Source organism: Mytilus galloprovincialis, chromosome 2 (assembly GCF_965363235.1).
Source record: "Mytilus galloprovincialis chromosome 2, xbMytGall1.hap1.1, whole genome shotgun sequence".
Lineage (NCBI taxonomy): Eukaryota > Metazoa > Mollusca > Bivalvia > Mytilida > Mytilidae > Mytilus > Mytilus galloprovincialis.
Window position 1 is genome coordinate 91,745,050 of NC_134839.1, and position 20,149 is coordinate 91,765,198.

The window sequence follows — 20,149 nt, forward strand, 5'->3', positions numbered from 1 at the left end:
TCAATGAAAGAAACGGTGTATGTTTGTCCTATATACTATATGATTTCCTTTTACAACCAATACTTTATATTTTATGTCTTCCTTCGGCTCAATATATAACGAGGCGGACTGATTGATGGTTCAGTACATGAAAATGAACTACAAATGTACTTGCTCAACAAATTTCAATCCCAGTACAACTGTTAGAGACATAAAGATAACCATCTCGTCTTGGTGCAAGACTATTTTAATAATCAGAGTGGCATGTATATACACGGTATGAAAATACACTACTTAAATTTAATGTTCTATCGTTGTGAAGGGGATGTAGCTCAGTGGTAGAGCGTTCGCTTTGCATGTGAAAGGCCCCGGGTTCGATCCCCGGCATCTCCACTCCTAATTTTTTGTCAATGTCATTAAGTCCACATAAACTATGTCTTTCGTGCACGATCAAGTGAAAATGCACAGTAAAATATAAGTGAGCATCTCCGACCTCTCTTAGGACACCTACATGAACACTTTGTCCTGCGGTAAAAGGCGGAATTGAAAAGGAAATATTGATGAAAATCCAGGGACGGGGATGTAGCTCAGTGGTAGAGCGTTCGCTTCGCATGTGAAAGGCCCCGGGTTCGATCCCCGGCATCTCCATATTTTTTGGCCGCAGACAAAATCGGCATCGAGAAATCAATTAAAGTAATCTCGCCTACACAATGCTGCTTTGCCTTGAAAATCATAGAAAGCGCAACGGAATATAAGTGCTGTTTGAACAGCGAACTCGGCACAGATGACTTAAAATTTCAAAAATCACTCTTTAGAGGCATGTCTCAAATGCACGCTCAAACATTTCAGGCAAAGCCGAATTAATACCACACTCCCTTTCCCCGACAGGTTTTACTTGTGTCACAATTTTAATATATGGATTATAACTTTAAAATCGTGTGTCAGATTAACAAATCGAATGTTTATGTTAATGATTCCAGCCTGAAACAATGCGTTATATAGCGTCGACAGTAGCGACTATTCGGGGTGATTTCGCCGCCTTTTGCGGTCTTGAGCTATTGGCATTCTATAGTCTGTCTAACGCCAGTCGATATTCCCAATGACGTTGTAACGTACAAAAAAGGCATGATTGCTGTTAGTGTTGCTCTTTATATGTGTTAAGTTACCCCACTATGAGTAAGTCCCAGGTAGTCTAGTGGTTAGGATTCCGCGCTCTCACCGCGGCGGCCGGGGTTCGATTCCCCGTCTGGGAAGATATTTTTGCGCCTTTTCTCCGGATCGATATTGATATTAATAACGGTATATGCTTCAAACAACTGTTATGTGTACGTGGTCAATGAAAGAAACGGTGTATGTTTGTCCTATATACTATATGATTTCCTTTTACAACCAATACTTTATATTTTATGTCTTCCTTCGGCTCAATATATAACGAGGCGGACTGATTGATGGTTCAGTACATGAAAATGAACTACAAATGTACTTGCTCAACAAATTTCAATCCCAGTACAACTGTTAGAGACATAAAGATAACCATCTCGTCTTGGTGCAAGACTATTTTAATAATCAGAGTGGCATGTATATACACGGTATGAAAATACACTACTTAAATTTAATGTTCTATCGTTGTGAAGGGGATGTAGCTCAGTGGTAGAGCGTTCGCTTTGCATGTGAAAGGCCCCGGGTTCGATCCCCGGCATCTCCACTCCTAATTTTTTGTCAATGTCATTAAGTCCACATAAACTATGTCTTTCGTGCACGATCAAGTGAAAATGCACAGTAAAATATAAGTGAGCATCTCCGACCTCTCTTAGGACACCTACATGAACACTTTGTCCTGCGGTAAAAGGCGGAATTGAAAAGGAAATATTGATGAAAATCCAGGGACGGGGATGTAGCTCAGTGGTAGAGCGTTCGCTTCGCATGTGAAAGGCCCCGGGTTCGATCCCCGGCATCTCCATATTTTTTGGCCGCAGACAAAATCGGCATCGAGAAATCAATTAAAGTAATCTCGCCTACACAATGCTGCTTTGCCTTGAAAATCATAGAAAGCGCAACGGAATATAAGTGCTGTTTGAACAGCGAACTCGGCACAGATGACTTAAAATTTCAAAAATCACTCTTTAGAGGCATGTCTCAAATGCACGCTCAAACATTTCAGGCAAAGCCGAATTAATACCACACTCCCTTTCCCCGACAGGTTTTACTTGTGTCACAATTTTAATATATGGATTATAACTTTAAAATCGTGTGTCAGATTAACAAATCGAATGTTTATGTTAATGATTCCAGCCTGAAACAATGCGTTATATAGCGTCGACAGTAGCGACTATTCGGGGTGATTTCGCCGCCTTTTGCGGTCTTGAGCTATTGGCATTCTATAGTCTGTCTAACGCCAGTCGATATTCCCAATGACGTTGTAACGTACAAAAAAGGCATGATTGCTGTTAGTGTTGCTCTTTATATGTGTTAAGTTACCCCACTATGAGTAAGTCCCAGGTAGTCTAGTGGTTAGGATTCCGCGCTCTCACCGCGGCGGCCGGGGTTCGATTCCCCGTCTGGGAAGATATTTTTGCGCCTTTTCTCCGGATCGATATTGATATTAATAACGGTATATGCTTCAAACAACTGTTATGTGTACGTGGTCAATGAAAGAAACGGTGTATGTTTGTCCTATATACTATATGATTTCCTTTTACAACCAATACTTTATATTTTATGTCTTCCTTCGGCTCAATATATAACGAGGCGGACTGATTGATGGTTCAGTACATGAAAATGAACTACAAATGTACTTGCTCAACAAATTTCAATCCCAGTACAACTGTTAGAGACATAAAGATAACCATCTCGTCTTGGTGCAAGACTATTTTAATAATCAGAGTGGCATGTATATACACGGTATGAAAATACACTACTTAAATTTAATGTTCTATCGTTGTGAAGGGGATGTAGCTCAGTGGTAGAGCGTTCGCTTTGCATGTGAAAGGCCCCGGGTTCGATCCCCGGCATCTCCACTCCTAATTTTTTGTCAATGTCATTAAGTCCACATAAACTATGTCTTTCGTGCACGATCAAGTGAAAATGCACAGTAAAATATAAGTGAGCATCTCCGACCTCTCTTAGGACACCTACATGAACACTTTGTCCTGCGGTAAAAGGCGGAATTGAAAAGGAAATATTGATGAAAATCCAGGGACGGGGATGTAGCTCAGTGGTAGAGCGTTCGCTTCGCATGTGAAAGGCCCCGGGTTCGATCCCCGGCATCTCCATATTTTTTGGCCGCAGACAAAATCGGCATCGAGAAATCAATTAAAGTAATCTCGCCTACACAATGCTGCTTTGCCTTGAAAATCATAGAAAGCGCAACGGAATATAAGTGCTGTTTGAACAGCGAACTCGGCACAGATGACTTAAAATTTCAAAAATCACTCTTTAGAGGCATGTCTCAAATGCACGCTCAAACATTTCAGGCAAAGCCGAATTAATACCACACTCCCTTTCCCCGACAGGTTTTACTTGTGTCACAATTTTAATATATGGATTATAACTTTAAAATCGTGTGTCAGATTAACAAATCGAATGTTTATGTTAATGATTCCAGCCTGAAACAATGCGTTATATAGCGTCGACAGTAGCGACTATTCGGGGTGATTTCGCCGCCTTTTGCGGTCTTGAGCTATTGGCATTCTATAGTCTGTCTAACGCCAGTCGATATTCCCAATGACGTTGTAACGTACAAAAAAGGCATGATTGCTGTTAGTGTTGCTCTTTATATGTGTTAAGTTACCCCACTATGAGTAAGTCCCAGGTAGTCTAGTGGTTAGGATTCCGCGCTCTCACCGCGGCGGCCGGGGTTCGATTCCCCGTCTGGGAAGATATTTTTGCGCCTTTTCTCCGGATCGATATTGATATTAATAACGGTATATGCTTCAAACAACTGTTATGTGTACGTGGTCAATGAAAGAAACGGTGTATGTTTGTCCTATATACTATATGATTTCCTTTTACAACCAATACTTTATATTTTATGTCTTCCTTCGGCTCAATATATAACGAGGCGGACTGATTGATGGTTCAGTACATGAAAATGAACTACAAATGTACTTGCTCAACAAATTTCAATCCCAGTACAACTGTTAGAGACATAAAGATAACCATCTCGTCTTGGTGCAAGACTATTTTAATAATCAGAGTGGCATGTATATACACGGTATGAAAATACACTACTTAAATTTAATGTTCTATCGTTGTGAAGGGGATGTAGCTCAGTGGTAGAGCGTTCGCTTTGCATGTGAAAGGCCCCGGGTTCGATCCCCGGCATCTCCACTCCTAATTTTTTGTCAATGTCATTAAGTCCACATAAACTATGTCTTTCGTGCACGATCAAGTGAAAATGCACAGTAAAATATAAGTGAGCATCTCCGACCTCTCTTAGGACACCTACATGAACACTTTGTCCTGCGGTAAAAGGCGGAATTGAAAAGGAAATATTGATGAAAATCCAGGGACGGGGATGTAGCTCAGTGGTAGAGCGTTCGCTTCGCATGTGAAAGGCCCCGGGTTCGATCCCCGGCATCTCCATATTTTTTGGCCGCAGACAAAATCGGCATCGAGAAATCAATTAAAGTAATCTCGCCTACACAATGCTGCTTTGCCTTGAAAATCATAGAAAGCGCAACGGAATATAAGTGCTGTTTGAACAGCGAACTCGGCACAGATGACTTAAAATTTCAAAAATCACTCTTTAGAGGCATGTCTCAAATGCACGCTCAAACATTTCAGGCAAAGCCGAATTAATACCACACTCCCTTTCCCCGACAGGTTTTACTTGTGTCACAATTTTAATATATGGATTATAACTTTAAAATCGTGTGTCAGATTAACAAATCGAATGTTTATGTTAATGATTCCAGCCTGAAACAATGCGTTATATAGCGTCGACAGTAGCGACTATTCGGGGTGATTTCGCCGCCTTTTGCGGTCTTGAGCTATTGGCATTCTATAGTCTGTCTAACGCCAGTCGATATTCCCAATGACGTTGTAACGTACAAAAAAGGCATGATTGCTGTTAGTGTTGCTCTTTATATGTGTTAAGTTACCCCACTATGAGTAAGTCCCAGGTAGTCTAGTGGTTAGGATTCCGCGCTCTCACCGCGGCGGCCGGGGTTCGATTCCCCGTCTGGGAAGATATTTTTGCGCCTTTTCTCCGGATCGATATTGATATTAATAACGGTATATGCTTCAAACAACTGTTATGTGTACGTGGTCAATGAAAGAAACGGTGTATGTTTGTCCTATATACTATATGATTTCCTTTTACAACCAATACTTTATATTTTATGTCTTCCTTCGGCTCAATATATAACGAGGCGGACTGATTGATGGTTCAGTACATGAAAATGAACTACAAATGTACTTGCTCAACAAATTTCAATCCCAGTACAACTGTTAGAGACATAAAGATAACCATCTCGTCTTGGTGCAAGACTATTTTAATAATCAGAGTGGCATGTATATACACGGTATGAAAATACACTACTTAAATTTAATGTTCTATCGTTGTGAAGGGGATGTAGCTCAGTGGTAGAGCGTTCGCTTTGCATGTGAAAGGCCCCGGGTTCGATCCCCGGCATCTCCACTCCTAATTTTTTGTCAATGTCATTAAGTCCACATAAACTATGTCTTTCGTGCACGATCAAGTGAAAATGCACAGTAAAATATAAGTGAGCATCTCCGACCTCTCTTAGGACACCTACATGAACACTTTGTCCTGCGGTAAAAGGCGGAATTGAAAAGGAAATATTGATGAAAATCCAGGGACGGGGATGTAGCTCAGTGGTAGAGCGTTCGCTTCGCATGTGAAAGGCCCCGGGTTCGATCCCCGGCATCTCCATATTTTTTGGCCGCAGACAAAATCGGCATCGAGAAATCAATTAAAGTAATCTCGCCTACACAATGCTGCTTTGCCTTGAAAATCATAGAAAGCGCAACGGAATATAAGTGCTGTTTGAACAGCGAACTCGGCACAGATGACTTAAAATTTCAAAAATCACTCTTTAGAGGCATGTCTCAAATGCACGCTCAAACATTTCAGGCAAAGCCGAATTAATACCACACTCCCTTTCCCCGACAGGTTTTACTTGTGTCACAATTTTAATATATGGATTATAACTTTAAAATCGTGTGTCAGATTAACAAATCGAATGTTTATGTTAATGATTCCAGCCTGAAACAATGCGTTATATAGCGTCGACAGTAGCGACTATTCGGGGTGATTTCGCCGCCTTTTGCGGTCTTGAGCTATTGGCATTCTATAGTCTGTCTAACGCCAGTCGATATTCCCAATGACGTTGTAACGTACAAAAAAGGCATGATTGCTGTTAGTGTTGCTCTTTATATGTGTTAAGTTACCCCACTATGAGTAAGTCCCAGGTAGTCTAGTGGTTAGGATTCCGCGCTCTCACCGCGGCGGCCGGGGTTCGATTCCCCGTCTGGGAAGATATTTTTGCGCCTTTTCTCCGGATCGATATTGATATTAATAACGGTATATGCTTCAAACAACTGTTATGTGTACGTGGTCAATGAAAGAAACGGTGTATGTTTGTCCTATATACTATATGATTTCCTTTTACAACCAATACTTTATATTTTATGTCTTCCTTCGGCTCAATATATAACGAGGCGGACTGATTGATGGTTCAGTACATGAAAATGAACTACAAATGTACTTGCTCAACAAATTTCAATCCCAGTACAACTGTTAGAGACATAAAGATAACCATCTCGTCTTGGTGCAAGACTATTTTAATAATCAGAGTGGCATGTATATACACGGTATGAAAATACACTACTTAAATTTAATGTTCTATCGTTGTGAAGGGGATGTAGCTCAGTGGTAGAGCGTTCGCTTTGCATGTGAAAGGCCCCGGGTTCGATCCCCGGCATCTCCACTCCTAATTTTTTGTCAATGTCATTAAGTCCACATAAACTATGTCTTTCGTGCACGATCAAGTGAAAATGCACAGTAAAATATAAGTGAGCATCTCCGACCTCTCTTAGGACACCTACATGAACACTTTGTCCTGCGGTAAAAGGCGGAATTGAAAAGGAAATATTGATGAAAATCCAGGGACGGGGATGTAGCTCAGTGGTAGAGCGTTCGCTTCGCATGTGAAAGGCCCCGGGTTCGATCCCCGGCATCTCCATATTTTTTGGCCGCAGACAAAATCGGCATCGAGAAATCAATTAAAGTAATCTCGCCTACACAATGCTGCTTTGCCTTGAAAATCATAGAAAGCGCAACGGAATATAAGTGCTGTTTGAACAGCGAACTCGGCACAGATGACTTAAAATTTCAAAAATCACTCTTTAGAGGCATGTCTCAAATGCACGCTCAAACATTTCAGGCAAAGCCGAATTAATACCACACTCCCTTTCCCCGACAGGTTTTACTTGTGTCACAATTTTAATATATGGATTATAACTTTAAAATCGTGTGTCAGATTAACAAATCGAATGTTTATGTTAATGATTCCAGCCTGAAACAATGCGTTATATAGCGTCGACAGTAGCGACTATTCGGGGTGATTTCGCCGCCTTTTGCGGTCTTGAGCTATTGGCATTCTATAGTCTGTCTAACGCCAGTCGATATTCCCAATGACGTTGTAACGTACAAAAAAGGCATGATTGCTGTTAGTGTTGCTCTTTATATGTGTTAAGTTACCCCACTATGAGTAAGTCCCAGGTAGTCTAGTGGTTAGGATTCCGCGCTCTCACCGCGGCGGCCGGGGTTCGATTCCCCGTCTGGGAAGATATTTTTGCGCCTTTTCTCCGGATCGATATTGATATTAATAACGGTATATGCTTCAAACAACTGTTATGTGTACGTGGTCAATGAAAGAAACGGTGTATGTTTGTCCTATATACTATATGATTTCCTTTTACAACCAATACTTTATATTTTATGTCTTCCTTCGGCTCAATATATAACGAGGCGGACTGATTGATGGTTCAGTACATGAAAATGAACTACAAATGTACTTGCTCAACAAATTTCAATCCCAGTACAACTGTTAGAGACATAAAGATAACCATCTCGTCTTGGTGCAAGACTATTTTAATAATCAGAGTGGCATGTATATACACGGTATGAAAATACACTACTTAAATTTAATGTTCTATCGTTGTGAAGGGGATGTAGCTCAGTGGTAGAGCGTTCGCTTTGCATGTGAAAGGCCCCGGGTTCGATCCCCGGCATCTCCACTCCTAATTTTTTGTCAATGTCATTAAGTCCACATAAACTATGTCTTTCGTGCACGATCAAGTGAAAATGCACAGTAAAATATAAGTGAGCATCTCCGACCTCTCTTAGGACACCTACATGAACACTTTGTCCTGCGGTAAAAGGCGGAATTGAAAAGGAAATATTGATGAAAATCCAGGGACGGGGATGTAGCTCAGTGGTAGAGCGTTCGCTTCGCATGTGAAAGGCCCCGGGTTCGATCCCCGGCATCTCCATATTTTTTGGCCGCAGACAAAATCGGCATCGAGAAATCAATTAAAGTAATCTCGCCTACACAATGCTGCTTTGCCTTGAAAATCATAGAAAGCGCAACGGAATATAAGTGCTGTTTGAACAGCGAACTCGGCACAGATGACTTAAAATTTCAAAAATCACTCTTTAGAGGCATGTCTCAAATGCACGCTCAAACATTTCAGGCAAAGCCGAATTAATACCACACTCCCTTTCCCCGACAGGTTTTACTTGTGTCACAATTTTAATATATGGATTATAACTTTAAAATCGTGTGTCAGATTAACAAATCGAATGTTTATGTTAATGATTCCAGCCTGAAACAATGCGTTATATAGCGTCGACAGTAGCGACTATTCGGGGTGATTTCGCCGCCTTTTGCGGTCTTGAGCTATTGGCATTCTATAGTCTGTCTAACGCCAGTCGATATTCCCAATGACGTTGTAACGTACAAAAAAGGCATGATTGCTGTTAGTGTTGCTCTTTATATGTGTTAAGTTACCCCACTATGAGTAAGTCCCAGGTAGTCTAGTGGTTAGGATTCCGCGCTCTCACCGCGGCGGCCGGGGTTCGATTCCCCGTCTGGGAAGATATTTTTGCGCCTTTTCTCCGGATCGATATTGATATTAATAACGGTATATGCTTCAAACAACTGTTATGTGTACGTGGTCAATGAAAGAAACGGTGTATGTTTGTCCTATATACTATATGATTTCCTTTTACAACCAATACTTTATATTTTATGTCTTCCTTCGGCTCAATATATAACGAGGCGGACTGATTGATGGTTCAGTACATGAAAATGAACTACAAATGTACTTGCTCAACAAATTTCAATCCCAGTACAACTGTTAGAGACATAAAGATAACCATCTCGTCTTGGTGCAAGACTATTTTAATAATCAGAGTGGCATGTATATACACGGTATGAAAATACACTACTTAAATTTAATGTTCTATCGTTGTGAAGGGGATGTAGCTCAGTGGTAGAGCGTTCGCTTTGCATGTGAAAGGCCCCGGGTTCGATCCCCGGCATCTCCACTCCTAATTTTTTGTCAATGTCATTAAGTCCACATAAACTATGTCTTTCGTGCACGATCAAGTGAAAATGCACAGTAAAATATAAGTGAGCATCTCCGACCTCTCTTAGGACACCTACATGAACACTTTGTCCTGCGGTAAAAGGCGGAATTGAAAAGGAAATATTGATGAAAATCCAGGGACGGGGATGTAGCTCAGTGGTAGAGCGTTCGCTTCGCATGTGAAAGGCCCCGGGTTCGATCCCCGGCATCTCCATATTTTTTGGCCGCAGACAAAATCGGCATCGAGAAATCAATTAAAGTAATCTCGCCTACACAATGCTGCTTTGCCTTGAAAATCATAGAAAGCGCAACGGAATATAAGTGCTGTTTGAACAGCGAACTCGGCACAGATGACTTAAAATTTCAAAAATCACTCTTTAGAGGCATGTCTCAAATGCACGCTCAAACATTTCAGGCAAAGCCGAATTAATACCACACTCCCTTTCCCCGACAGGTTTTACTTGTGTCACAATTTTAATATATGGATTATAACTTTAAAATCGTGTGTCAGATTAACAAATCGAATGTTTATGTTAATGATTCCAGCCTGAAACAATGCGTTATATAGCGTCGACAGTAGCGACTATTCGGGGTGATTTCGCCGCCTTTTGCGGTCTTGAGCTATTGGCATTCTATAGTCTGTCTAACGCCAGTCGATATTCCCAATGACGTTGTAACGTACAAAAAAGGCATGATTGCTGTTAGTGTTGCTCTTTATATGTGTTAAGTTACCCCACTATGAGTAAGTCCCAGGTAGTCTAGTGGTTAGGATTCCGCGCTCTCACCGCGGCGGCCGGGGTTCGATTCCCCGTCTGGGAAGATATTTTTGCGCCTTTTCTCCGGATCGATATTGATATTAATAACGGTATATGCTTCAAACAACTGTTATGTGTACGTGGTCAATGAAAGAAACGGTGTATGTTTGTCCTATATACTATATGATTTCCTTTTACAACCAATACTTTATATTTTATGTCTTCCTTCGGCTCAATATATAACGAGGCGGACTGATTGATGGTTCAGTACATGAAAATGAACTACAAATGTACTTGCTCAACAAATTTCAATCCCAGTACAACTGTTAGAGACATAAAGATAACCATCTCGTCTTGGTGCAAGACTATTTTAATAATCAGAGTGGCATGTATATACACGGTATGAAAATACACTACTTAAATTTAATGTTCTATCGTTGTGAAGGGGATGTAGCTCAGTGGTAGAGCGTTCGCTTTGCATGTGAAAGGCCCCGGGTTCGATCCCCGGCATCTCCACTCCTAATTTTTTGTCAATGTCATTAAGTCCACATAAACTATGTCTTTCGTGCACGATCAAGTGAAAATGCACAGTAAAATATAAGTGAGCATCTCCGACCTCTCTTAGGACACCTACATGAACACTTTGTCCTGCGGTAAAAGGCGGAATTGAAAAGGAAATATTGATGAAAATCCAGGGACGGGGATGTAGCTCAGTGGTAGAGCGTTCGCTTCGCATGTGAAAGGCCCCGGGTTCGATCCCCGGCATCTCCATATTTTTTGGCCGCAGACAAAATCGGCATCGAGAAATCAATTAAAGTAATCTCGCCTACACAATGCTGCTTTGCCTTGAAAATCATAGAAAGCGCAACGGAATATAAGTGCTGTTTGAACAGCGAACTCGGCACAGATGACTTAAAATTTCAAAAATCACTCTTTAGAGGCATGTCTCAAATGCACGCTCAAACATTTCAGGCAAAGCCGAATTAATACCACACTCCCTTTCCCCGACAGGTTTTACTTGTGTCACAATTTTAATATATGGATTATAACTTTAAAATCGTGTGTCAGATTAACAAATCGAATGTTTATGTTAATGATTCCAGCCTGAAACAATGCGTTATATAGCGTCGACAGTAGCGACTATTCGGGGTGATTTCGCCGCCTTTTGCGGTCTTGAGCTATTGGCATTCTATAGTCTGTCTAACGCCAGTCGATATTCCCAATGACGTTGTAACGTACAAAAAAGGCATGATTGCTGTTAGTGTTGCTCTTTATATGTGTTAAGTTACCCCACTATGAGTAAGTCCCAGGTAGTCTAGTGGTTAGGATTCCGCGCTCTCACCGCGGCGGCCGGGGTTCGATTCCCCGTCTGGGAAGATATTTTTGCGCCTTTTCTCCGGATCGATATTGATATTAATAACGGTATATGCTTCAAACAACTGTTATGTGTACGTGGTCAATGAAAGAAACGGTGTATGTTTGTCCTATATACTATATGATTTCCTTTTACAACCAATACTTTATATTTTATGTCTTCCTTCGGCTCAATATATAACGAGGCGGACTGATTGATGGTTCAGTACATGAAAATGAACTACAAATGTACTTGCTCAACAAATTTCAATCCCAGTACAACTGTTAGAGACATAAAGATAACCATCTCGTCTTGGTGCAAGACTATTTTAATAATCAGAGTGGCATGTATATACACGGTATGAAAATACACTACTTAAATTTAATGTTCTATCGTTGTGAAGGGGATGTAGCTCAGTGGTAGAGCGTTCGCTTTGCATGTGAAAGGCCCCGGGTTCGATCCCCGGCATCTCCACTCCTAATTTTTTGTCAATGTCATTAAGTCCACATAAACTATGTCTTTCGTGCACGATCAAGTGAAAATGCACAGTAAAATATAAGTGAGCATCTCCGACCTCTCTTAGGACACCTACATGAACACTTTGTCCTGCGGTAAAAGGCGGAATTGAAAAGGAAATATTGATGAAAATCCAGGGACGGGGATGTAGCTCAGTGGTAGAGCGTTCGCTTCGCATGTGAAAGGCCCCGGGTTCGATCCCCGGCATCTCCATATTTTTTGGCCGCAGACAAAATCGGCATCGAGAAATCAATTAAAGTAATCTCGCCTACACAATGCTGCTTTGCCTTGAAAATCATAGAAAGCGCAACGGAATATAAGTGCTGTTTGAACAGCGAACTCGGCACAGATGACTTAAAATTTCAAAAATCACTCTTTAGAGGCATGTCTCAAATGCACGCTCAAACATTTCAGGCAAAGCCGAATTAATACCACACTCCCTTTCCCCGACAGGTTTTACTTGTGTCACAATTTTAATATATGGATTATAACTTTAAAATCGTGTGTCAGATTAACAAATCGAATGTTTATGTTAATGATTCCAGCCTGAAACAATGCGTTATATAGCGTCGACAGTAGCGACTATTCGGGGTGATTTCGCCGCCTTTTGCGGTCTTGAGCTATTGGCATTCTATAGTCTGTCTAACGCCAGTCGATATTCCCAATGACGTTGTAACGTACAAAAAAGGCATGATTGCTGTTAGTGTTGCTCTTTATATGTGTTAAGTTACCCCACTATGAGTAAGTCCCAGGTAGTCTAGTGGTTAGGATTCCGCGCTCTCACCGCGGCGGCCGGGGTTCGATTCCCCGTCTGGGAAGATATTTTTGCGCCTTTTCTCCGGATCGATATTGATATTAATAACGGTATATGCTTCAAACAACTGTTATGTGTACGTGGTCAATGAAAGAAACGGTGTATGTTTGTCCTATATACTATATGATTTCCTTTTACAACCAATACTTTATATTTTATGTCTTCCTTCGGCTCAATATATAACGAGGCGGACTGATTGATGGTTCAGTACATGAAAATGAACTACAAATGTACTTGCTCAACAAATTTCAATCCCAGTACAACTGTTAGAGACATAAAGATAACCATCTCGTCTTGGTGCAAGACTATTTTAATAATCAGAGTGGCATGTATATACACGGTATGAAAATACACTACTTAAATTTAATGTTCTATCGTTGTGAAGGGGATGTAGCTCAGTGGTAGAGCGTTCGCTTTGCATGTGAAAGGCCCCGGGTTCGATCCCCGGCATCTCCACTCCTAATTTTTTGTCAATGTCATTAAGTCCACATAAACTATGTCTTTCGTGCACGATCAAGTGAAAATGCACAGTAAAATATAAGTGAGCATCTCCGACCTCTCTTAGGACACCTACATGAACACTTTGTCCTGCGGTAAAAGGCGGAATTGAAAAGGAAATATTGATGAAAATCCAGGGACGGGGATGTAGCTCAGTGGTAGAGCGTTCGCTTCGCATGTGAAAGGCCCCGGGTTCGATCCCCGGCATCTCCATATTTTTTGGCCGCAGACAAAATCGGCATCGAGAAATCAATTAAAGTAATCTCGCCTACACAATGCTGCTTTGCCTTGAAAATCATAGAAAGCGCAACGGAATATAAGTGCTGTTTGAACAGCGAACTCGGCACAGATGACTTAAAATTTCAAAAATCACTCTTTAGAGGCATGTCTCAAATGCACGCTCAAACATTTCAGGCAAAGCCGAATTAATACCACACTCCCTTTCCCCGACAGGTTTTACTTGTGTCACAATTTTAATATATGGATTATAACTTTAAAATCGTGTGTCAGATTAACAAATCGAATGTTTATGTTAATGATTCCAGCCTGAAACAATGCGTTATATAGCGTCGACAGTAGCGACTATTCGGGGTGATTTCGCCGCCTTTTGCGGTCTTGAGCTATTGGCATTCTATAGTCTGTCTAACGCCAGTCGATATTCCCAATGACGTTGTAACGTACAAAAAAGGCATGATTGCTGTTAGTGTTGCTCTTTATATGTGTTAAGTTACCCCACTATGAGTAAGTCCCAGGTAGTCTAGTGGTTAGGATTCCGCGCTCTCACCGCGGCGGCCGGGGTTCGATTCCCCGTCTGGGAAGATATTTTTGCGCCTTTTCTCCGGATCGATATTGATATTAATAACGGTATATGCTTCAAACAACTGTTATGTGTACGTGGTCAATGAAAGAAACGGTGTATGTTTGTCCTATATACTATATGATTTCCTTTTACAACCAATACTTTATATTTTATGTCTTCCTTCGGCTCAATATATAACGAGGCGGACTGATTGATGGTTCAGTACATGAAAATGAACTACAAATGTACTTGCTCAACAAATTTCAATCCCAGTACAACTGTTAGAGACATAAAGATAACCATCTCGTCTTGGTGCAAGACTATTTTAATAATCAGAGTGGCATGTATATACACGGTATGAAAATACACTACTTAAATTTAATGTTCTATCGTTGTGAAGGGGATGTAGCTCAGTGGTAGAGCGTTCGCTTTGCATGTGAAAGGCCCCGGGTTCGATCCCCGGCATCTCCACTCCTAATTTTTTGTCAATGTCATTAAGTCCACATAAACTATGTCTTTCGTGCACGATCAAGTGAAAATGCACAGTAAAATATAAGTGAGCATCTCCGACCTCTCTTAGGACACCTACATGAACACTTTGTCCTGCGGTAAAAGGCGGAATTGAAAAGGAAATATTGATGAAAATCCAGGGACGGGGATGTAGCTCAGTGGTAGAGCGTTCGCTTCGCATGTGAAAGGCCCCGGGTTCGATCCCCGGCATCTCCATATTTTTTGGCCGCAGACAAAATCGGCATCGAGAAATCAATTAAAGTAATCTCGCCTACACAATGCTGCTTTGCCTTGAAAATCATAGAAAGCGCAACGGAATATAAGTGCTGTTTGAACAGCGAACTCGGCACAGATGACTTAAAATTTCAAAAATCACTCTTTAGAGGCATGTCTCAAATGCACGCTCAAACATTTCAGGCAAAGCCGAATTAATACCACACTCCCTTTCCCCGACAGGTTTTACTTGTGTCACAATTTTAATATATGGATTATAACTTTAAAATCGTGTGTCAGATTAACAAATCGAATGTTTATGTTAATGATTCCAGCCTGAAACAATGCGTTATATAGCGTCGACAGTAGCGACTATTCGGGGTGATTTCGCCGCCTTTTGCGGTCTTGAGCTATTGGCATTCTATAGTCTGTCTAACGCCAGTCGATATTCCCAATGACGTTGTAACGTACAAAAAAGGCATGATTGCTATTAGTGTTGCTCTTTATATGTGTTAAGTTACCCCACTATGAGTAAGTCCCAGGTAGTCTAGTGGTTAGGATTCCGCGCTCTCACCGCGGCGGCCGGGGTTCGATTCCCCGTCTGGGAAGATATTTTTGCGCCTTTTCTCCGGATCGATATTGATATTAATAACGGTATATGCTTCAAACAACTGTTATGTGTACGTGGTCAATGAAAGAAACGGTGTATGTTTGTCCTATATACTATATGATTTCCTTTTACAACCAATACTTTATATTTTATGTCTTCCTTCGGCTCAATATATAACGAGGCGGACTGATTGATGGTTCAGTACATGAAAATGAACTACAAATGTACTTGCTCAACAAATTTCAATCCCAGTACAACTGTTAGAGACATAAAGATAACCATCTCGTCTTGGTGCAAGACTATTTTAATAATCAGAGTGGCATGTATATACACGGTATGAAAATACACTACTTAAATTTAATGTTCTATCGTTGTGAAGGGGATGTAGCTCAGTGGTAGAGCGTTCGCTTTGCATGTGAAAGGCCCCGGGTTCGATCCCCGGCATCTCCACTCCTAATTTTTTGTCAATGTCATTAAGTCCACATAAACTATGTCTTTCGTGCACGATCAAGTGAAAATGCACAGTAAAATATAAGTGAGCATCTCCGACCTCTCTTAGGACACCTACATGAACACTTTGTCCTGCGGTAAAAGGCGGAATTGAAAAGGAAATATTGATGAAAATCCAGGGACGGGGATGTAGCTCAGTGGTAGAGCGTTCGCTTCGCATGTGAAAGGCCCCGGGTTCGATCCCCGGCATCTCCATATTTTTTGGCCGCAGACAAAATCGGCATCGAGAAATCAATTAAAGTAATCTCGCCTACACAATGCTGCTTTGCCTTGAAAATCATAGAAAGCGCAACGGAATATAAGTGCTGTTTGAACAGCGAACTCGGCACAGATGACTTAAAATTTCAAAAATCACTCTTTAGAGGCATGTCTCAAATGCACGCTCAAACATTTCAGGCAAAGCCGAATTAATACCACACTCCCTTTCCCCGACAGGTTTTACTTGTGTCACAATTTTAATATATGGATTATAACTTTAAAATCGTGTGTCAGATTAACAAATCGAATGTTTATGTTAATGATTCCAGCCTGAAACAATGCGTTATATAGCGTCGACAGTAGCGACTATTCGGGGTGATTTCGCCGCCTTTTGCGGTCTTGAGCTATTGGCATTCTATAGTCTGTCTAACGCCAGTCGATATTCCCAATGACGTTGTAACGTACAAAAAAGGCATAATTGCTGTTAGTGTTGCTCTTTATATGTGTTAAGTTACCCCACTATGAGTAAGTCCCAGGTAGTCTAGTGGTTAGGATTCCGCGCTCTCACCGCGGCGGCCGGGGTTCGATTCCCCGTCTGGGAAGATATTTTTGCGCCTTTTCTCCGGATCGATATTGATATTAATAACGGTATATGCTTCAAACAACTGTTATGTGTACGTGGTCAATGAAAGAAACGGTGTATGTTTGTCCTATATACTATATGATTTCCTTTTACAACCAATACTTTATATTTTATGTCTTCCTTCGGCTCAATATATAACGAGGCGGACTGATTGATGGTTCAGTACATGAAAATGAACTACAAATGTACTTGCTCAACAAATTTCAATCCCAGTACAACTGTTAGAGACATAAAGATAACCATCTCGTCTTGGTGCAAGACTATTTTAATAATCAGAGTGGCATGTATATACACGGTATGAAAATACACTACTTAAATTTAATGTTCTATCGTTGTGAAGGGGATGTAGCTCAGTGGTAGAGCGTTCGCTTTGCATGTGAAAGGCCCCGGGTTCGATCCCCGGCATCTCCACTCCTAATTTTTTGTCAATGTCATTAAGTCCACATAAACTATGTCTTTCGTGCACGATCAAGTGAAAATGCACAGTAAAATATAAGTGAGCATCTCCGACCTCTCTTAGGACACCTACATGAACACTTTGTCCTGCGGTAAAAGGCGGAATTGAAAAGGAAATATTGATGAAAATCCAGGGACGGGGATGTAGCTCAGTGGTAGAGCGTTCGCTTCGCATGTGAAAGGCCCCGGGTTCGATCCCCGGCATCTCCATATTTTTTGGCCGCAGACAAAATCGGCATCGAGAAATCAATTAAAGTAATCTCGCCTACACAATGCTGCTTTGCCTTGAAAATCATAGAAAGCGCAACGGAATATAAGTGCTGTTTGAACAGCGAACTCGGCACAGATGACTTAAAATTTCAAAAATCACTCTTTAGAGGCATGTCTCAAATGCACGCTCAAACATTTCAGGCAAAGCCGAATTAATACCACACTCCCTTTCCCCGACAGGTTTTACTTGTGTCACAATTTTAATATATGGATTATAACTTTAAAATCGTGTGTCAGATTAACAAATCGAATGTTTATGTTAATGATTCCAGCCTGAAACAATGCGTTATATAGCGTCGACAGTAGCGACTATTCGGGGTGATTTCGCCGCCTTTTGCGGTCTTGAGCTATTGGCATTCTATAGTCTGTCTAACGCCAGTCGATATTCCCAATGACGTTGTAACGTACAAAAAAGGCATGATTGCTGTTAGTGTTGCTCTTTATATGTGTTAAGTTACCCCACTATGAGTAAGTCCCAGGTAGTCTAGTGGTTAGGATTCCGCGCTCTCACCGCGGCGGCCGGGGGTTCGATTCCCCGTCTGGGAAGATATTTTTGCGCCTTTTCTCCGGATCGATATTGATATTAATAACGGTATATGCTTCAAACAACTGTTATGTGTACGTGGTCAATGAAAGAAACGGTGTATGTTTGTCCTATATACTATATGATTTCCTTTTACAACCAATACTTTATATTTTATGTCTTCCTTCGGCTCAATATATAACGAGGCGGACTGATTGATGGTTCAGTACATGAAAATGAACTACAAATGTACTTGCTCAACAAATTTCAATCCCAGTACAACTGTTAGAGACATAAAGATAACCATCTCGTCTTGGTGCAAGACTATTTTAATAATCAGAGTGGCATGTATATACACGGTATGAAAATACACTACTTAAATTTAATGTTCTATCGTTGTGAAGGGGATGTAGCTCAGTGGTAGAGCGTTCGCTTTGCATGTGAAAGGCCCCGGGTTCGATCCCCGGCATCTCCACTCCTAATTTTTTGTCAATGTCATTAAGTCCACATAAACTATGTCTTTCGTGCACGATCAAGTGAAAATGCACAGTAAAATATAAGTGAGCATCTCCGACCTCTCTTAGGACACCTACATGAACACTTTGTCCTGCGGTAAAAGGCGGAATTGAAAAGGAAATATTGATGAAAATCCAGGGACGGGGATGTAGCTCAGTGGTAGAGCGTTCGCTTCGCATGTGAAAGGCCCCGGGTTCGATCCCCGGCATCTCCATATTTTTTGGCCGCAGACAAAATCGGCATCGAGAAATCAATAAAAGTAATCTCGCCTACACAATGCTGCTTTGCCTTGAAAATCATAGAAAGCGCAACGGAATATAAGTGCTGTTTGAACAGCGAACTCGGCACAGATGACTTAAAATTTCAAAAATCACTCTTTAGAGGCATGTCTCAAATGCACGCTCAAACATTTCAGGCAAAGCCGAATTAATACCACACTCCCTTTCCCCGACAGGTTTTACTTGTGTCACAATTTTAATATATGGATTATAACTTTAAAATCGTGTGTCAGATTAACAAATCGAATGTTTATGTTAATGATTCCAGCCTGAAACAATGCGTTATATAGCGTCGACAGTAGCGACTATTCGGGGTGATTTCGCCGCCTTTTGCGGTCTTGAGCTATTGGCATTCTATAGTCTGTCTAACGCCAGTCGATATTCCCAATGACGTTGTAACGTACAAAAAAGGCATGATTGCTGTTAGTGTTGCTCTTTATATGTGTTAAGTTACCCCACTATGAGTAAGTCCCAGGTAGTCTAGTGGTTAGGATTCCGCGCTCTCACCGCGGCGGCCGGGGGTTCGATTCCCCGTCTGGGAAGATATTTTTGCGCCTTTTCTCCGGATCGATATTGATATTAATAACGGTATATGCTTCAAACAACTGTTATGTGTACGTGGTCAATGAAAGAAACGGTGTATGTTTGTCCTATATACTATATGATTTCCTTTTACAACCAATACTTTATATTTTATGTCTTCCTTCGGCTCAATATATAACGAGGCGGACTGATTGATGGTTCAGTACATGAAAATGAACTACAAATGTACTTGCTCAACAAATTTCAATCCCAGTACAACTGTTAGAGACATAAAGATAACCATCTCGTCTTGGTGCAAGACTATTTTAATAATCAGAGTGGCATGTATATACACGGTATGAAAATACACTACTTAAATTTAATGTTCTATCGTTGTGAAGGGGATGTAGCTCAGTGGTAGAGCGTTCGCTTTGCATGTGAAAGGCCCCGGGTTCGATCCCCGGCATCTCCACTCCTAATTTTTTGTCAATGTCATTAAGTCCACATAAACTATGTCTTTCGTGCACGATCAAGTGAAAATGCACAGTAAAATATAAGTGAGCATCT

At 41.1% G+C, this 20,149-nt stretch overlaps 44 non-coding genes across 44 annotated transcripts; all 44 read left to right on the top strand.

The window, feature by feature from the left end:
* Nucleotides 1-300: 300 nt before the first annotated feature.
* Trnaa-ugc (transfer RNA alanine (anticodon UGC)) lies at nucleotides 301-372 on the top strand. The gene has a single exon. It is a non-coding gene; the product is annotated as a tRNA-Ala (tRNA).
* A 183-nt stretch (nucleotides 373-555) lies between these two features.
* On the top strand, nucleotides 556-627 carry Trnaa-cgc (transfer RNA alanine (anticodon CGC)). Its single transcript has one exon. It is a non-coding gene; the product is annotated as a tRNA-Ala (tRNA).
* Nucleotides 628-1,160: 533 nt separating this feature from the next.
* Nucleotides 1,161-1,232, top strand: Trnae-cuc (transfer RNA glutamic acid (anticodon CUC)). The gene has a single exon. It is a non-coding gene; the product is annotated as a tRNA-Glu (tRNA).
* Nucleotides 1,233-1,612: 380 nt separating this feature from the next.
* Nucleotides 1,613-1,684, top strand: Trnaa-ugc (transfer RNA alanine (anticodon UGC)). Its single transcript has one exon. It is a non-coding gene; the product is annotated as a tRNA-Ala (tRNA).
* A 183-nt stretch (nucleotides 1,685-1,867) lies between these two features.
* On the top strand, nucleotides 1,868-1,939 carry Trnaa-cgc (transfer RNA alanine (anticodon CGC)). Its single transcript has one exon. It is a non-coding gene; the product is annotated as a tRNA-Ala (tRNA).
* Nucleotides 1,940-2,472: 533 nt separating this feature from the next.
* Trnae-cuc (transfer RNA glutamic acid (anticodon CUC)) lies at nucleotides 2,473-2,544 on the top strand. The gene has a single exon. It is a non-coding gene; the product is annotated as a tRNA-Glu (tRNA).
* Nucleotides 2,545-2,924: 380 nt separating this feature from the next.
* Nucleotides 2,925-2,996, top strand: Trnaa-ugc (transfer RNA alanine (anticodon UGC)). The gene has a single exon. It is a non-coding gene; the product is annotated as a tRNA-Ala (tRNA).
* Nucleotides 2,997-3,179: 183 nt separating this feature from the next.
* Trnaa-cgc (transfer RNA alanine (anticodon CGC)) lies at nucleotides 3,180-3,251 on the top strand. Its single transcript has one exon. It is a non-coding gene; the product is annotated as a tRNA-Ala (tRNA).
* Nucleotides 3,252-3,784: 533 nt separating this feature from the next.
* On the top strand, nucleotides 3,785-3,856 carry Trnae-cuc (transfer RNA glutamic acid (anticodon CUC)). The gene has a single exon. It is a non-coding gene; the product is annotated as a tRNA-Glu (tRNA).
* Nucleotides 3,857-4,236: 380 nt separating this feature from the next.
* Nucleotides 4,237-4,308, top strand: Trnaa-ugc (transfer RNA alanine (anticodon UGC)). The gene has a single exon. It is a non-coding gene; the product is annotated as a tRNA-Ala (tRNA).
* Nucleotides 4,309-4,491: 183 nt separating this feature from the next.
* Nucleotides 4,492-4,563, top strand: Trnaa-cgc (transfer RNA alanine (anticodon CGC)). The gene has a single exon. It is a non-coding gene; the product is annotated as a tRNA-Ala (tRNA).
* Nucleotides 4,564-5,096: 533 nt separating this feature from the next.
* Trnae-cuc (transfer RNA glutamic acid (anticodon CUC)) lies at nucleotides 5,097-5,168 on the top strand. Its single transcript has one exon. It is a non-coding gene; the product is annotated as a tRNA-Glu (tRNA).
* Nucleotides 5,169-5,548: 380 nt separating this feature from the next.
* Trnaa-ugc (transfer RNA alanine (anticodon UGC)) lies at nucleotides 5,549-5,620 on the top strand. Its single transcript has one exon. It is a non-coding gene; the product is annotated as a tRNA-Ala (tRNA).
* Nucleotides 5,621-5,803: 183 nt separating this feature from the next.
* On the top strand, nucleotides 5,804-5,875 carry Trnaa-cgc (transfer RNA alanine (anticodon CGC)). Its single transcript has one exon. It is a non-coding gene; the product is annotated as a tRNA-Ala (tRNA).
* A 533-nt stretch (nucleotides 5,876-6,408) lies between these two features.
* On the top strand, nucleotides 6,409-6,480 carry Trnae-cuc (transfer RNA glutamic acid (anticodon CUC)). Its single transcript has one exon. It is a non-coding gene; the product is annotated as a tRNA-Glu (tRNA).
* Nucleotides 6,481-6,860: 380 nt separating this feature from the next.
* On the top strand, nucleotides 6,861-6,932 carry Trnaa-ugc (transfer RNA alanine (anticodon UGC)). The gene has a single exon. It is a non-coding gene; the product is annotated as a tRNA-Ala (tRNA).
* Nucleotides 6,933-7,115: 183 nt separating this feature from the next.
* Trnaa-cgc (transfer RNA alanine (anticodon CGC)) lies at nucleotides 7,116-7,187 on the top strand. Its single transcript has one exon. It is a non-coding gene; the product is annotated as a tRNA-Ala (tRNA).
* A 533-nt stretch (nucleotides 7,188-7,720) lies between these two features.
* On the top strand, nucleotides 7,721-7,792 carry Trnae-cuc (transfer RNA glutamic acid (anticodon CUC)). The gene has a single exon. It is a non-coding gene; the product is annotated as a tRNA-Glu (tRNA).
* A 380-nt stretch (nucleotides 7,793-8,172) lies between these two features.
* Trnaa-ugc (transfer RNA alanine (anticodon UGC)) lies at nucleotides 8,173-8,244 on the top strand. Its single transcript has one exon. It is a non-coding gene; the product is annotated as a tRNA-Ala (tRNA).
* A 183-nt stretch (nucleotides 8,245-8,427) lies between these two features.
* Nucleotides 8,428-8,499, top strand: Trnaa-cgc (transfer RNA alanine (anticodon CGC)). The gene has a single exon. It is a non-coding gene; the product is annotated as a tRNA-Ala (tRNA).
* A 533-nt stretch (nucleotides 8,500-9,032) lies between these two features.
* Nucleotides 9,033-9,104, top strand: Trnae-cuc (transfer RNA glutamic acid (anticodon CUC)). The gene has a single exon. It is a non-coding gene; the product is annotated as a tRNA-Glu (tRNA).
* A 380-nt stretch (nucleotides 9,105-9,484) lies between these two features.
* Trnaa-ugc (transfer RNA alanine (anticodon UGC)) lies at nucleotides 9,485-9,556 on the top strand. The gene has a single exon. It is a non-coding gene; the product is annotated as a tRNA-Ala (tRNA).
* A 183-nt stretch (nucleotides 9,557-9,739) lies between these two features.
* Nucleotides 9,740-9,811, top strand: Trnaa-cgc (transfer RNA alanine (anticodon CGC)). The gene has a single exon. It is a non-coding gene; the product is annotated as a tRNA-Ala (tRNA).
* A 533-nt stretch (nucleotides 9,812-10,344) lies between these two features.
* On the top strand, nucleotides 10,345-10,416 carry Trnae-cuc (transfer RNA glutamic acid (anticodon CUC)). The gene has a single exon. It is a non-coding gene; the product is annotated as a tRNA-Glu (tRNA).
* A 380-nt stretch (nucleotides 10,417-10,796) lies between these two features.
* On the top strand, nucleotides 10,797-10,868 carry Trnaa-ugc (transfer RNA alanine (anticodon UGC)). Its single transcript has one exon. It is a non-coding gene; the product is annotated as a tRNA-Ala (tRNA).
* Nucleotides 10,869-11,051: 183 nt separating this feature from the next.
* On the top strand, nucleotides 11,052-11,123 carry Trnaa-cgc (transfer RNA alanine (anticodon CGC)). The gene has a single exon. It is a non-coding gene; the product is annotated as a tRNA-Ala (tRNA).
* A 533-nt stretch (nucleotides 11,124-11,656) lies between these two features.
* Nucleotides 11,657-11,728, top strand: Trnae-cuc (transfer RNA glutamic acid (anticodon CUC)). The gene has a single exon. It is a non-coding gene; the product is annotated as a tRNA-Glu (tRNA).
* Nucleotides 11,729-12,108: 380 nt separating this feature from the next.
* Trnaa-ugc (transfer RNA alanine (anticodon UGC)) lies at nucleotides 12,109-12,180 on the top strand. Its single transcript has one exon. It is a non-coding gene; the product is annotated as a tRNA-Ala (tRNA).
* Nucleotides 12,181-12,363: 183 nt separating this feature from the next.
* Nucleotides 12,364-12,435, top strand: Trnaa-cgc (transfer RNA alanine (anticodon CGC)). Its single transcript has one exon. It is a non-coding gene; the product is annotated as a tRNA-Ala (tRNA).
* A 533-nt stretch (nucleotides 12,436-12,968) lies between these two features.
* Trnae-cuc (transfer RNA glutamic acid (anticodon CUC)) lies at nucleotides 12,969-13,040 on the top strand. Its single transcript has one exon. It is a non-coding gene; the product is annotated as a tRNA-Glu (tRNA).
* A 380-nt stretch (nucleotides 13,041-13,420) lies between these two features.
* Trnaa-ugc (transfer RNA alanine (anticodon UGC)) lies at nucleotides 13,421-13,492 on the top strand. The gene has a single exon. It is a non-coding gene; the product is annotated as a tRNA-Ala (tRNA).
* Nucleotides 13,493-13,675: 183 nt separating this feature from the next.
* On the top strand, nucleotides 13,676-13,747 carry Trnaa-cgc (transfer RNA alanine (anticodon CGC)). The gene has a single exon. It is a non-coding gene; the product is annotated as a tRNA-Ala (tRNA).
* Nucleotides 13,748-14,280: 533 nt separating this feature from the next.
* On the top strand, nucleotides 14,281-14,352 carry Trnae-cuc (transfer RNA glutamic acid (anticodon CUC)). Its single transcript has one exon. It is a non-coding gene; the product is annotated as a tRNA-Glu (tRNA).
* Nucleotides 14,353-14,732: 380 nt separating this feature from the next.
* Trnaa-ugc (transfer RNA alanine (anticodon UGC)) lies at nucleotides 14,733-14,804 on the top strand. Its single transcript has one exon. It is a non-coding gene; the product is annotated as a tRNA-Ala (tRNA).
* A 183-nt stretch (nucleotides 14,805-14,987) lies between these two features.
* Nucleotides 14,988-15,059, top strand: Trnaa-cgc (transfer RNA alanine (anticodon CGC)). Its single transcript has one exon. It is a non-coding gene; the product is annotated as a tRNA-Ala (tRNA).
* Nucleotides 15,060-15,592: 533 nt separating this feature from the next.
* Trnae-cuc (transfer RNA glutamic acid (anticodon CUC)) lies at nucleotides 15,593-15,664 on the top strand. Its single transcript has one exon. It is a non-coding gene; the product is annotated as a tRNA-Glu (tRNA).
* Nucleotides 15,665-16,044: 380 nt separating this feature from the next.
* On the top strand, nucleotides 16,045-16,116 carry Trnaa-ugc (transfer RNA alanine (anticodon UGC)). Its single transcript has one exon. It is a non-coding gene; the product is annotated as a tRNA-Ala (tRNA).
* A 183-nt stretch (nucleotides 16,117-16,299) lies between these two features.
* Trnaa-cgc (transfer RNA alanine (anticodon CGC)) lies at nucleotides 16,300-16,371 on the top strand. Its single transcript has one exon. It is a non-coding gene; the product is annotated as a tRNA-Ala (tRNA).
* A 533-nt stretch (nucleotides 16,372-16,904) lies between these two features.
* Trnae-cuc (transfer RNA glutamic acid (anticodon CUC)) lies at nucleotides 16,905-16,976 on the top strand. Its single transcript has one exon. It is a non-coding gene; the product is annotated as a tRNA-Glu (tRNA).
* Nucleotides 16,977-17,356: 380 nt separating this feature from the next.
* Trnaa-ugc (transfer RNA alanine (anticodon UGC)) lies at nucleotides 17,357-17,428 on the top strand. The gene has a single exon. It is a non-coding gene; the product is annotated as a tRNA-Ala (tRNA).
* A 183-nt stretch (nucleotides 17,429-17,611) lies between these two features.
* Trnaa-cgc (transfer RNA alanine (anticodon CGC)) lies at nucleotides 17,612-17,683 on the top strand. The gene has a single exon. It is a non-coding gene; the product is annotated as a tRNA-Ala (tRNA).
* Nucleotides 17,684-18,669: 986 nt separating this feature from the next.
* On the top strand, nucleotides 18,670-18,741 carry Trnaa-ugc (transfer RNA alanine (anticodon UGC)). The gene has a single exon. It is a non-coding gene; the product is annotated as a tRNA-Ala (tRNA).
* Nucleotides 18,742-18,924: 183 nt separating this feature from the next.
* Nucleotides 18,925-18,996, top strand: Trnaa-cgc (transfer RNA alanine (anticodon CGC)). The gene has a single exon. It is a non-coding gene; the product is annotated as a tRNA-Ala (tRNA).
* Nucleotides 18,997-19,982: 986 nt separating this feature from the next.
* Nucleotides 19,983-20,054, top strand: Trnaa-ugc (transfer RNA alanine (anticodon UGC)). The gene has a single exon. It is a non-coding gene; the product is annotated as a tRNA-Ala (tRNA).
* The last annotated feature ends 95 nt before the right edge of the window (nucleotides 20,055-20,149 follow it).